We start from the raw sequence: 15,096 nt of genomic DNA, 5'->3' as shown, positions 1-15,096 counted from the left end.
GGCCTTCTCTGCTTAACCAGCTCTGGCTCTGCAGGACACTTGGTTCTGGCCCTCTATTTTTCAGAAGCTTTACAGGGGGGCCATGTTCCTTAACTGCTGGTTTGCAGGGAATCTGGGCACAATCTTAATAACACTGGCGCCAAAAATAACGGTCCTGGGAACCAGAGGTAAATTACCACAAACAGCAGCTAGGAGAGTAGGGGGGGCCAAGGCAGCTACCCACACCCTGCTGCCAGGACATTGGGGCTGCCCAGTGAGGCCAGGCTGGGCCCATCCAAGGCCAAGCTCCTGCTGGCCTGGCTTGAGGAGGCTTCTTTTGCAATATTCGTCCATCGCACAATGGGATGAGGTGGCATCTGCCCAAAGTGGCTTTATCCGGTGAGAACACTGCGCCCTGGAGTAGCAGCTGGTGGCTGGCAGAGGCAATGGATAACCCAAAGGAACTGAAACGTTAGGCCTGAAGAATAGCAGTTTCCCTGGGGTCCATTTGTAGCCTCACCTACATGGGGGCTGCTGCTTACATGTAATGTATCCGTGATTTTGTTTCTTGATATGCATTGACAACATTGGGCTCCGTCCTGCCCGAGAAGGGTACCTCCAGCCTCCTTCACATGCCTCTTAGCCTCCTGCGGGGCTGAGGCTGGTCCAGGGCCCCTGACAGGCAGCCATCTGGTTTCAGAGCAGTCCTACAGATCCAAATGGGCCCTGCTGTGAGGACACAGCTGCAGTCGAAAATGCCAAGGGCCTCTCCACGACCCTCTATTTTCCACAGCAGCTGGAAAGCCCCCCAGTGAAAGGGGGGCCATCTCTGAGCTGACCAGAACCTGATATAGTGTGTGGAACGCAAAGCAGGGGCAAGGCTACATTTCTACCAAAAATTACCAACACAGTCATTATAGCACAAGTCCCTTTGAAGCACAAAATTCAAAACAATGGTCTTCTGCTTTTTTTTTTCTTTTTTTTTTTGAGAGGGCCGGAAAACTAAAACATAAAAAAGAAGCAGGTCATTGTAGGCATTATTTCAAACAACTCGGCCTCAGGACAAATAGTCTTATTTGGTAACAAAAATTGGGCGAGGCTGGCTCACGATGGCAGGGTGTTGCCCTGCACCCCACTCAGGTATAGGAACAAGTTTGGAATTAGAGCAGAAATGGTACATGGCAAGTGCTCAATAAAGGTTTCTGGAATGGATCCACGTTTGTCACTATCCGGGTGACAAGAACAAGAAGCCATTTCACCACTCAGGGAAGAGGAGAAACAAGATTTTTCTCTTTAGAGTTCCCAAGTTCTGAGGAGAAAATGCCAGCAAGTAATCATGGAGTGGAACAATGCTTTAGAAAATGCCCTGTATGTAGAAACTGTAATTTCAAATCTTTGGCAAAGCGCAGATGGTCAGGCAGGCTTGATTCTGGGAGGTCCTTGTGTGGTGCTTCCAGTGGCAAGACAGTCTCTCACATGTCCCTGAGCCCTAAAACTCCAGCAGCTCAGCTTCTCCAGGAGCCAAGGCGCCTCAGAATGTAACCCCAGAACAGGGCCCTCCAGGCAACGTAAGGCTATTGTCCTGTGGATACATCAAAAAGGGAAAAGGGCCAGACACATGAGGGACAAACCAAACAACCAGGCTAGAGGGAACTGGGCCAGTCATGCAAGCAGCTTGATTTTAAAGAACTGGACTCATGATGTGCTTGACATCCCTAAATTTGTCCCTAAGACAGTGTTTCTTGTGACAATCAGGCTAAGGATGGGCACATTATACGATGTGGGTTGAAGTCAAATTTGTCACTTCCCTGTCAGCAGATTGCTTCCAAGGGCTTCCACAAGTTCTCTGATACAATTCTTTTTTTCTTCATTTCAGAAGCCACCAAATCTGTCCCAGCTCATGAAGTGCAAGGCCAGCCTATTTCAGGATTGTGAGGATCCCTCGAAAATTTCAGCACTCCTCTCCCCCTGCCCAGTCCTTCAGAAGCCCCTCTCCTCTTTGTTTCATGTATTTATTTATGTAGAAGCTTATACACAGTGCTTACTATGCGCCAGGCACTGTTCTAACCACTTGGCATTCACTCACATAATCCTTTTCATTGCTCTGTAAGTTATGCATCACGAAACCTACTCAAGAAGAAGCAGAGCCAGTTTCCAACCAGTGGTCTGGATCTTGGGCCTAGAGGCCAAGTCCACCATTTTGTTTTGGGATTAACACTTGAAGTTCACAGTTCGCCAGTCCATTTCCCTTAGTAAGTATAGGACTCAACAACTGGTTGTTGAATGTTTCAAGTGTTCTTGTCTCAGTGATCTATGATAAATAAATAATTCGATAGAAGAGGTTTTTAATAGGTTTTTTACTATATAAATAATGACTTCCTCATTGACCAAAAGAATGAAAAATGATGGATGTTGCATATAATCTCAGTCCTCCTCAATCCCCCAATATTTTGATGTATTTCCTTCCAGCCTCTTTTTCTCTGCATATTTCTCTTACATTAATGTTTTTATTATGAAATATTTCAAACAAAAAGAAAATTACAGAGACTATCTGTACAAACCCTTCTATGTCCACTTCTTAGCTTCATTAAGTTTTGCCACATGTGTCAGGTTTTTTTAAAGAAATAAAACATAGATACTGTTGAAGCCGCTGTGCAATGCATCTTGATCCCATTCCCTCCATCCTAGAGGTAACAAGTTACCTGAATTTGGTGTTTATCAGTCCTATGAATTTTCAATACAAAAAAAATCTATTAATCAAGCCTTTGTTACTTCAGGCTATGGAAACTGGGACATGCCACATACCTTTTCTGAGCCTCAGTTCCCTTCATCTATAAAATGGGTGTAACATGCCTGCTTCCCAGGATTGTTATGAGGATCGTTAAGTGCTCGATTTAAAAGCACTTTATTATCATCAACAGGAACAATAGTCATGCTTCTAGATAATATATGTCAGGAGTGAGAAATTACCTGATTTATCTATTCCCCCGTTCCTGATAAATCAATTCAAATTCAACGAGGCTTTCTTTCTTTCTTTTTTTTTTTTTTTGGCAGTATTCAGAATGCCAGTAGCCTCTGGTGCCCACTTATCTCCTGGAGCATTCACAGATTTCCCTGAGTTGATTTCCCCATCCTATCCACTTGGTAAAGACACAGTTTACTTCTTTAAATACACAAGCAATGAGCATTTTTCATAAGATAAATGTTTTAAATCAGATAACTTTAAAAAATGAGAAAATAACTGTGATCTCACTGAATAGAACCACTATTGTGACTGAAAGGTTGTATCACAACAGGGTTACGAGCCCAGGACCACACCGATGTGGCTCATCCAGTGCCTACACTGACCTGGTGACATACTTTCTAGAACTGTCCTTAGCTGGGGAATAGTCTTTAACCCCCACTGTGACCTCATTCCTTATAGTTCTTCTTTGTACATATTGTGAGTTAAGTGCATGACCACCTGGTCTGGCAGTTACACATGCTGGCTTAGCAGAGATTTATTTACCTAATTATCCCAATCTTTAAGGACCCATAAAACAAACACTGCGTTTATACCAAATCCACACCTCTGCAAGAACCTCCAAGCCAGCGGGGGTTTCCATCTTATAATAATCATGGTAATAATGTACATTTGTAGAGCAATTGCAGTTTGCAAACATATTGACATCCCTATGGTATGTAATACTCAAACCAATCCTGGACTTTTTATTATCATTAAAAATTTTTATTATCATTTCTGTTTTCCAAAGTAAGGAACTGAAACTCAGAATCAAACTGACTTGCCCGTGGTTCTATAGCTAATTAGTGACTGAGGCTAGAATCCATTCTTCTGACAAAATCCCAGACTCTCAAGCCACACTGCTTCTCCTACTTTGTGAAAATAAATTAAGCATATTGTTGAGGGTTAATTGATTACTGGTGCTCTCTCATCATCATTTTACAGTGAACCATAGTGTGTGATGGATGGGGGAGGGTGTACTTAGGGGTGAGGAGTGGGGGAGGGGGAAATGAGAGACAGAGAGAAGGAGAGAATTTTGCTTCAGTTTCCCCCAAATTTTAGCTTTACCCCTGATCTAATGATAATAACATTTCAAGTGTTGACTATTCGAAGGATCATTCGCCAACTTGGAGTGCATTTAGACTCCTAAAATCTTCAGCTTATGCTTTCAGATAGAGCATGTTTGTCTGATTATTTATAGTCTAGCATTTCCTAAATCGAGGCAGTGTTGGGGAGGAAAGTCAGCCATACTGACAAGTGCTGAATGTTCAAAATTCAGCTGAATAAGTGAATATAAAGTTTCATGCTACAAGTCGTAAAGGTGGACGGCTATTTTTTACCCCCTACCCCACCCCAAAAGGCAAATCTTAGGTACTAGCAGCTCAGCCTTGTTCCTTCCACCCCTCAGGTCATGGATCTGGCCTCTCTGGAAAGGAATCAGGTTTCCACAGTGAAGCTCCTCCATGGAGACTGCCCCGAAGCCAGATCAATGTCGCTTTCAATGGCTGGCAAACCCACAGTCTATGCACAGCAACTGCAGGTCCATTACTTTACACAGGATCACAGAACTCGAAGAGGAAATAGACCTTAAAGCTCATCTGGCATCGGAATCCCTCTTCCTACCTGGACTGGTGCTGCCTCCCCTAGACCTTGTGAAATGGCGTGTACCAGAGGTAGAAGGTCCTTCCTCACACACAGAGGCTGCTGCCCTGTGACTCCCTCCCCTTGCTCCCAGCTGTGCCTGCCACCTCCTTCCTCTCAGCTTTAATGCTCACATAGGGTGCCGGCTGCCCCACCTCACTCAGGCTACCTCCCTTCCAGGCCACAAGCCCAGGTCCTTCACCCAGTCTTGAGTGGTTGGGCTGGCTTGGGCTTGAATTCCAGCTGCACCTCAGGTTGGGTAACCTTCCTAAACCTTAATGTGTCCCACTGTCTGGTGGGAATAACAATAGTGTCTACCTCATAGAGCTTCTGTGAGGATCAGATGAGATATGCATATATAGTGCTCACCATGGTGCCTGCACATAGTAGGTGCTCAGTAAATGTAACCATTATCGTTATCTTTATTTTCTCCAAACATACTTTTAGTTTGTCCAAAGTTCTCAAAGTCTTTCATCTGGAGATCCTGGCGAAACACTCCAGTATGTTCTAACACAGGACAGACAGCTATTATGATCTCCGTTCCTCTGAATGCATTTAATGCTCCACCTTCCCCAAAGTTAAATAAACATGTTTACTATATCTGCAGGCAAACTGGAAACTGGAAAGTTAAATAGTACATAGCTGAGGATGGGCTCCGTAGCACGTCACCAAAGCCCCCTCCTTCGGGCTGATGTTGGTCCATTAAGTAACCCACTTATGGTTGTTTAAATAGTTTCAAGTCACTTAACTATTATCATCCAACCCAAACGTCTTTACTTTTTTCATTTGGTCCACAAAGACATCATGAGATACTCTGTCAATATAAAGCATTTGCAAAATAGAAAATTGAGATATGATATTTAAAAATAGAGAGAGAGGTTCTAAGCTTCCTTTCCTCACTGAAATGGAATGTCTATCAGGAGTCACTGTCCTTATAGCATTCTCCTTTTGCTGAATCCTGGTCACATTTGTTTATAATACAACCACGTTATTTGTAATATAACCACTACATGGCGCTTAAGAAGTACTTAATTTTATTATGGTTATTTGTGTACATGTTTGTCTCCTTTATTAAAAGGAAAGCTCTTTGGGGGCAGAGATTACAATACATTCATTGCTAGATGTTACCCACGCATGGGGCTTTAAACATCATAGCTGCTCAGTAATTGCCTGTCAAGCGGACCATGATTGTACGCAGGCATCGAAGAATGGATGAACGAATGGTCTCTCTCAATAAACTATTGTCGAGTACTATAAAGGAAATGAAGTTAGTTGGGCGTGACTCATTCCTGGTGAATCCATGTTAGTTGCCAGAGACCACTATTTTCCCCTAACTGGTCATAAACCATCTGTTTAATAATCCATTCTTAATATTTTTCAAGAATTTGGCATTGTGAAATTGTTTTCTCAAAAAGTGAGATAGCTACCTGCCCCCAGTTTTCTTCTCCAATTCTTCAGGATTTTACCAACATTCCCAAGAGCGTCTCTGTGACCACATGGCCAAGTTTACTCAGCATCAGGAAGGACATGTGTCAGGACTAGAAAACCCGAGTGAATTTAGCACTCATGTGTCAACATCATGGCTGATTGGAAACAAGATGGATCAATTTAGTTGAGTAGATGTTGCAAAATCTCACAAGCTTTTACAATTGCATACTCCTATCAATAAAAATATATTTGAGCATATACCTTCAATATATGGATTTTTTTATCTATAAATCAAACACATGGACTACTGTGCCAATATATTATGTACATTATAATACAGACAACAAAATAGAAATTTTAAAAGGATAAAATATCTTCTTCTTGCATTTTCTTGCACACCACTGGGGTACATGGACCCCTCTTTGGAGACCAAAGGACCATCAGAGTTTACCATCAGTGTGATGAGCTAATTCCCCTTCAGGCCAGAGAGGTTCACTGCCCTCTGGAACAACCTAGCTTATATTCTTAACCTTCCAGGCACCTCCTAAGTGTGTGTCACTGGTCACAAGGTGGAGAGCCAGAAAATGTGGCTGGACCTGTAACCCTGTATTTGAAGCACAACACAAGAACATGGGCAATGGATGGTGGTTTGGGTGTCAACCCTCACCATGAGTGCCTTATCCTAGGCTAGTTTCTGAGCAGCACCATGCTGTCATCGCTCATCTATAAAATAGGAAAGTTAATACCTACGTTTCAGGCTGTTAGGAGGATTAAATAAGGTAATATGTATACCATGGGCACAGAATATTGTATAATATATGCCCAACCAACGGCTGTGTCCTCTCACGTACGTTGCATTATCTTTTTATATAAATGGTGGTGTCTATAAGAAATGAAGTCGCTTGGCTCTCATCAAGAGCCTCCATATTGATGCATGGAAGTACTTTACTTCTAGCCGGTAGTGGAAGATATAATTACTTAGAAACGCTGGAAGGGACAATCTAGGGAGAGAGAAGTGGTTGGTGTAGATAAGAAAGGGAGTGGGAGTTAATTAGCAACATGAGAAAAAAAGCGCCCAATTTAAGGAAGAAACAGACTTATTTACTCAACTTTTCCGCCCTCCACTTTTTCTTCAGTGAAGCAATCTTGTATTAGAGATATTTTTAAATGTAATTTTATTTATATTTAAAATGTATCATGCAACATTTAAGACATACCAAAAAAAAAAAAGACAAAGAAAAATACAACACATAGCTAAGTATACACACTCAACTCAGAAAATAAAACATTGGAAACAGTTAAATCCAACTTCTCCATCACCTCCTTCCCCCTCAATATTATGAATTTAGTATCTATCACCCCACACATTTCTACACCTTTATGACATACATCTGTAAACCTAAGGAATATATAGTATCATTTTTAATATATTTTTTACCTTAAAAATATGTCTTATAAATATATTATTATTATTATTATTATTATTATCACTTTGGTTCATTAACTCATTCATGCAACAGATATTTATAACGTGCCTACTATGTTCTTTGTGCTATGATTAATTGTACTAATAATTTTTTAAAATCCCCTCACTTCCAAGTCCTGGAAAGATGTCAGTACAAACTACATGAAAAATGATTCCCTTGCAAAACCATTTTTGGATTTGCAAATCTTTACTGCTTCCATTTCACTATTTCCACAGAAAACCCACCTTTCTGTTATTAGGCAGAGCAGCGATGGATACTGCGATTCAAGAAATGGAGCATAAGGACATGTCACGAATATCTAAATGAGTTCTCCCCAGAGAAAGCAGGGGAATATCTAGGAAAGACAGGGAGTTCACCCCCACCTTCACAAGTCTGATTTTCTATCCAAGAGAGTTTTCTAACAGAGGCATCTGCATATGAGTTTATGCCAAAGAGACTCCCAATCCTCCCAGTTCCATTCACACTGAGCCAGTAAGTGCGGAGGGCTAGCTCCAGACAGGTCCACCTGGCTCTAGGGACCACCTTCCTTTCACAGGTTCCAGCTGTGTGTTGACTCAAGAGTGAAAACCTCATAGGCTTCCCTTCTTGCTTCCCACTGGTCCCAAGTGGGTGGAGCAAGAAAGTGAGGCAAACTTCACACATTACTAGCAGGGTAATCCAACATGACTCTTTAGCCCATCCTAGTTTTCTGTTAATCAGGCTTCTGGCTAAAAAGATTTTCGACTTCATGGTGTTCCTTGTTCTTCTATGAATATACGTGATCAATATTCTATGAATCTTTCATTGCAATTATTGGTAAGTTGCAAGACTCCTCTAGCCCCTGTCCCCTCTAGATTGGCCTCTGGGTCACACTTTCACTTTGATCACACTCACGCCAGTGATGCTCCTTGACTGTTCCCCTACATTCTGGGTGGGAGAACCGCCCTTCAACACGCACTGGACAATTCAGAGTGAAAATGCAGTGTTTGTTAGGTCTTTAGATAGTGCATCTCAGAAGAGTAAATGTGTCCCAGGCAGGTGAGCAGACGCATTAATATTGCTTCTGTCCTAAGCAGAATGGCTGACGTTCCTCTTCCACACCTGGAAATAGCTATGCAATGCTGCAGAGGGCCCCTCCTGACACAGCCCCCCATGCTCAGGGCTACCCGTGCAGCAACTGCCTCTGAGAACTGTGCCCTGTTGACTGAGGTGAGCATCAAAGACAACTAGTAGGCACACACTCCACACTGAAGAGCTCCACCTTTACAGATGGAGACTTTGGACAGAGTGACGGGGTCTCATGTCCATCCCCTGACCCTACCCACTAATGACAACACGCAGGATCACCGATCCCACAAGGTCCCAATCCAAAGAGGCCTGGCAACTTGGGAACTCTCAGCACTTTCTGATGGAGGGCATGCACTCCTCCACTGATGGGAAAGGTCATTTCAGGGCCCTCAGTGCCCCCAGCCTACCCACTGTTAGATTCTTTACCCTCCCTTTCCTGCCCATGCAATTGCCCTATTTTCTAGAAAAGCTTTCTCTGGTCCAGGCTGTTATCTCACTGTCCATGGCCCTGCTGGGGCCGAGGGCCCATTCTCTTGGGTCTAAATCACTCACTTGCCCACTACTGCTAGACAAGCCCCAAATGCAGCCTGCAAGGCACTGCCCGCTCCATCCGCTCCGTTCACTGGCCCGCTCCTCCTGTTGCCGGGCACCAGGCTCTCCAGGCCACAGATGTGCCCAGGGTCTCCCCAGGCACACCCTTCCCGGCAAGAAGCCTTTTGCTCGGTGTCCCACCAGTGCGTGAGCACATCCATCTCTCAATCAGGAACAATGGCTTTTATTTTTCTCCTGGTTATGAGAATAAGTCACTTCATTATAAACAGTTAGAAAATACCAAGTAAAAACAGGAAACTAAAAATCACCCATAATCCCTCCATCATGTGATAAACATATTTTGATCCATTTGTTCACAGTCTTTTTTATTTGCATATGAATAAAATATTTTTTTTGCTCAAAATTGGGTTTATACCATGTATAATAGCTTGTAGTCTGCAACTTTTTTCAAGCCTCACTGTGACAATAAACACATCCCTCTTACTCTCGCCTCTATCTCAGGCATGCTGTTGTTCTCAACTTCCCCTCCCCTCCCTGCCACCCATCTAAATCTTCCCCTACCTTTAATTCCCTGTTCTGCAAAGCCAAACCTAATAATCCCAGACTGTATTCATTTTGCTCCTGTCAATATGTTCAGATTTTGTTTATACAGGTTGCATAACTCAGTGCTTGATCTATCGTCTTGTCTTTTCTAATAACTTTGAGAATTGGTTTTCTATTCCTGGAAGAGACTCCCCTAAAGGTCAGCAACCATGTCTCACATATAGTAGGTGCTCAGTAAGGATTTGCTGATTTTCATATTGCTTCATAGTTTTCAGATTCCATTACTCCTTCTGCCCTTTGTTGTTTCTATGCAAAGGTGAAAATTATCAGATAAAGCCACCAAAAGCTGGGAATGAATAACCAATCTCATGGTGATAATGCTTTTGTAAAGTTTATCCTAGAAAAGCATGGGTCTCCCATCTTGTATTATCATAATTCAACCCTTCCCTTGGCTGGTACAGACATAGCACAGGTCACTAAGAAGCACTGACGGAGCCAGAACCATCCTGGACCTTCCTGGCCTGTAGTTTATCCAGGGTAAGTCACCCTAGAGCCAGAATGATTCAAACATCATAGAAATAATGAGATACAAACTCTCCTCCTCACACTCTCTTCACAACTTAAAAATAAATAAAATAAAAAGGTCTTTATGAGAAAATTCAGGTTAGAGAGGATTGCAAATTAACGACAGTTATTTTCTAACATTACAGCAGCACTTTTTCTGACCCCATTTTGCAAAGGCGATTCCCTCTGCTCCCAAACACAAATCCACACACACATGCCCCCTGCTGGAGCGAGAAAGAGTAACCGCCCCAATTTTTGCAACTCAACCTATTATTAATAAGGTGCTGAGATTATTGGACTCCAGTTCCGTTCCAGGGCCACAGAAACTAAACAGGACACTTTCTCCCTAGCTCACGGGAAGGAGTTTAATTCCAGGCCCATAGCATCCACTTGGAGTTATCAAACCCCATCAGCTACGTTTAACGCTGAATTTCACAGTAAAGGCTGTGTGCAGGGGGAGGAAAAGCAGACAGGGAGTCTAAGTGCTACTTCCTCTTCCTTCCCGTGCTCCCCACCCCTGACCCTTCACTTGCTTGGCTGTTTGACTTTGACAAATCACTTTACCTCTCTGGGCCGTGTTTCCCCATTTGTACATGAATCATGACCTCCTTCTAGCACATCGTCTAACATTCTATGAAATACCCTCCCCACTTTCACCGTCTTCATATTCCAAATTTTAAAGTGCCAATTTGAGGTATGTGTGTGTGAAGAGGGGTAAGGGGGTGGGGTGAGTTGTAGATTCCATCTGTGACCACCAGCCTCTATTTCCTGCCTGAATCCCCTTCCCTAAGCAGCAGCCAAGGCGCACCCCAGATATCACCTCCTCCATGAAGCCTTTCTTTCCTTATAATTATCATGATCATGATCACGACTACAAATGGAGTGAGTCTTCTCCTCTGTGCTCCAAGTACATTTCGTTTATTCCTCTGTGGTGAGCTTTATACCAAAAGCTCTTACATCCTTTAAACAGTAGCACTGAACTTCCCTTGAGTGCCACTGTGAATTGGATTATTCCTGCATACACTACAGCGACAGGGTTGGGGAGCGGGCACTTGTAACAAAAATAGGCATCGTGTCTCATGCATGCTTCACAGTCCCTTACCTCTGGTGGGAGAGCTACTTTTTATTTCCCTGAAGATGTTCCATAGAAGGTTTGAGAAGACACTGAGGACGGGTATTTGCACAGAATGCAAAAGCAGCAGAGAGGGGGAAGGTGATTTCAGGCTGTCTCTCCTCCTCGAGAACCCTGAAAACAGCGGGATAAGGGCCTGTTTCCATCGTAGCACCCGTGCTTTGCTTTGCTGGGGCTGGAGACCCAGGGGCTCCTTCTCTGGTAGGAGGGCTGAGTCCCACAACGCATCCCGGGGCCGCCTGTCCACTCTAGAGCGCTCCCTAGCGGCCTCTGGGCTGTCTTGGTCCCACCGGCCTCAAACCTGAGGCAGACTCACTGTCTAAAAATAAAAAAGAATAAATCTTATTCTGACCCGACTTTAGAACCGTTAGGGAGGGGTTTTTGGGGGAAGGTCCCTTGCTCACTGCACAGTCTTGCTGATGTCCCCTCTCCAGCCTCGGCTGCCTCAGATGGAGACCACCGTTTATACACCAGTGGCATTTGGGGAAGCGCCTTCCTGGATCTGTGAGTCGGTTTTCAGAAGCTTCCTCACAAGGTTTCAAGGAAAATCTCAATTGTGGCATTTCCTAGAAGAAAAATCTGAGATTTCTCATTGTGGCTTCATGATCTTAGCTGATGTTTCTGAGGGGCTGCAGGTACATTGCTTAATCCTCATTGCAACATTAGGAGATGGGCCAACACTACCCCCATTTTGCAGATGCTGAAACTGAGGCTCAGAGAGGCTAAGTGTTACTTGCTCAAGGCTACATAAGCATTGCGTGGAGCTGGATCTGAACGCAGGCAATCCGACTCCAGAGTCCCAATCCTTACCACTATGCTTTCCTTTCTCCAAGGCTAACCCACTCTATAAGATCTGGCATTTATAGTTCCATAAGATAGAATAAATAGTCTTCCAAAATTTAGATTCTCTTTATTTTCCATTTGAAGCGCACTAGAGGACCTCTTGTTGAAAAGATGGCCATCCCTTGTTTAAAAGACTGCCATCCCCTAACTGGACTTTTACAACTGACTTGGCAAGGTATTTTGGTTTTATAAGTGAAGTTCCCCTATCTTTGCCTAGATATTCCCCCAGATAATATAAATGAAAGTATCCTGCATGTTTTGTCTGGCACACAGTGAGTCCTAAATACCTATTTATTGAATCTAATTTTGTGCCTGCACGAATCCAACTGGAAACATCCACTCAGCCATGGCCTCCCTCTCCTCGACATGAGGGACACTGCAGGTCCCTGTACAGAGGGACTCGGTCACGCTGGGACAGCCAGTGCATGCCTCCATGTGAGGCTTCCAGACCCAGTCTCCACGACTAAACACCCCTCTCCTTTTCTTCAAAATACATGAATTTCTACAAAGTACACAGGCTACCAGATAAGCAGGCAGTTCCTCTCTGGGGCCACGTGTTCCTGATGAAACTTATTAAAATAGGAAACTATTTTTAAGCTAAATCATCAATCAAAAGTATTATCCATTCCGGTATGACTGCTTTCCACAGATAATAAAATCCCATCAACTGGCTCCAAAGGAAAAGTGACCTACATAACAATGGCAGCATGAATAACAATGAATCCCCCACTGAAATGTTCAAAAGCTGGAATTGTGGTAAAGCCGAGATTCCCAGGGAGGATCAGGACCGGCTGTCTTCGTTCTGAACTTACATCAGATAAAGAAAGAGCTGTCTGGGACTAGGACTTTCAGGCAGTGGACTGAAATCCCAGACGACAGATACAAGGGCAATAGTCAGAACTGAACAAGACAAAGTAAACAGTACCCGCTCCCAAGGAAAAACTCAGAAAACCAGTCCTGCGTTGGTTCTGCTTGAGAAGGTCTCCGAAGAATAATTTGGTAGATGAATCATAGAAGAATAATGTTGTGGATGACTCCATCATGCCAAACAACCAGAGCCAGGGCTGTGTCTATAATTCTCTCATAACCCCAGGAGAGCAATTCAGCTCATCGATATGTCTGTATTTACACAGGACCTTGGTTTTCTTCACCAAATGGGTTAATCCTTTCGGTCACATTCCTTACCAGTGGAAGCAGAAGTTTAGTCGTGGCTACCCAATACGTCCCAGAAAGGGTCCCCCTAGAATAAAGTTGCAGCGAAAGATGACAAAGGGAACTATAAGATACAGGCGGAAGAGCACTGAACTGGGAGGCAGGAGACCAGGTTGTGGCCTGGACCTTGACGTGGACTTTCTTTAAAACTCTGGACTAGTCATTGACCTCTCCATCATCTGAAAAGTGTGGAATGGCTGTGGGTACCCACTAGTGCCCTAACAGCAATCAAGTTCAGGGAGTTTCTTCTAATATTAAATATATACTTTGCACACGACCAAGCAATCCCACTCCTGGGTAGGTAGCCAAGATAAATGAAAACCTATGTTCACCAAAAACCTGTGCACAAATGTTTATAGCAGCTTTATTTGTAATCACCCCACCTGGAAACAACCCAAATGTCCTTGGCAGGTGAGTGAATAAACAAAGCGCACGTCCATGCGTGCATCACGACTCAGCCATGAACCACTGACATTTGTAACAACATGGATGGATCTCAAATGCTAAGTAGAAAAGGCCAGATGCAAAGGCTATGTACTGAATGATCCCATTTATATGACATTCCAGAAAAAGCAAAACTATAGTGGCAGAGAACAGAACTGTGGTTGCCAGGGCATGGGGGTGGAGGAGGACCTGACCTCAAAGAGGCAGCATGAGAGAATTCTGAGGGGTAATGAAGCTGTTCCATGTCTTGATTGTGGTGGTAGATGACCCTGCATCTGCCACAACTCATAGGACTGAAGAAAAAGGGAAGTAAATGTTACTGTAATTGAATTAAAAAATAAATATTAAAAATTATTTTCAAACTCAAGCCCAGATCCTCCAAGGCAGAAAAGAGAGAAAGACTCCTCGCTGAGAGGAGAGAGACAGGGAAAGAGAAGTGTCCTCAAAGTTAGCTCAGGTCCTCCAGAACCCATCTACCCACTGCCACTTCCTGGTGGTCTCCATGCAAGGACCATGCTATTCCCTCCATGTTCTCAGCCCCCCAGTCACCAGGCCAGAAAATGTCATGGAACTTGACTAAAGGCTCAGGTCAACAAGGGGGAAATAAATCCAGAGAAGAACGCCCATCAACCCCCTGCCTAGCTCCCACTCAGTGTCAATGAGGCAGAGGCCACTTCTACCATCAGGCTGGCCACCCCAAAGAAAGACCTGGCACCCCAAGAAAGCAAAGCCAAGAGGAATGACCTGGGTCCTTAGGCCCAGGTTCCCAGTTCCCCTTCTCCTGAAAGAGGTCTCACTTCTCTTGATTGACTGACACCGGGAATGCCCACCCCCTTCAAGGGAGAATTTTCCCCCAGGCTTACCAGAGAAAATGGAGGATGCCCAATCAATTTGAATTTCAGATAAACAACGAATTACATTTTGGTATAAGTTTGTCCCGTGCAATATTTGCATGTATTTTTAGTTGCTAAATCTGGCAACCTTATCCTCCACCCATAGGGGTGTGGCTTTACCTGCCACACATCAGAAGGTAATTTGTTGTACCTTCATCAATCTGGATCCAAACATCCATTTTGTCTGCCTCATTGACCATCCCCTGGAGATTAGAGAACTGGGTCTATTAGGCAAATCGCTCTAGAAACCTGGCCCCAAAGCAGACTGGGGTGCTGAGGAAGGGGGAGAAAAAGCCAGGCAAATAGCATACCCTCTCCAACCTCTACTCC

At 43.9% G+C, this 15,096-nt stretch overlaps 1 protein-coding gene across 12 annotated transcripts in view; it reads right to left on the bottom strand.

Annotated features, from left to right (window-relative positions):
- ANK1 (ankyrin 1) overlaps nt 1-15,096 on the bottom strand; it is a 201,730-nt gene that overhangs the window by 129,217 nt on the left and 57,417 nt on the right. The window lies entirely within an intron of this gene.

Source organism: Rhinolophus sinicus, linkage group LG04 (assembly GCF_036562045.2).
Source record: "Rhinolophus sinicus isolate RSC01 linkage group LG04, ASM3656204v1, whole genome shotgun sequence".
In the NCBI taxonomy this organism is placed as follows: Eukaryota; Metazoa; Chordata; class Mammalia; order Chiroptera; family Rhinolophidae; genus Rhinolophus; species Rhinolophus sinicus.
Note: the sequence above shows the minus strand (reverse complement) of the source record. Positions and strands in the feature narration are given on the sequence as shown.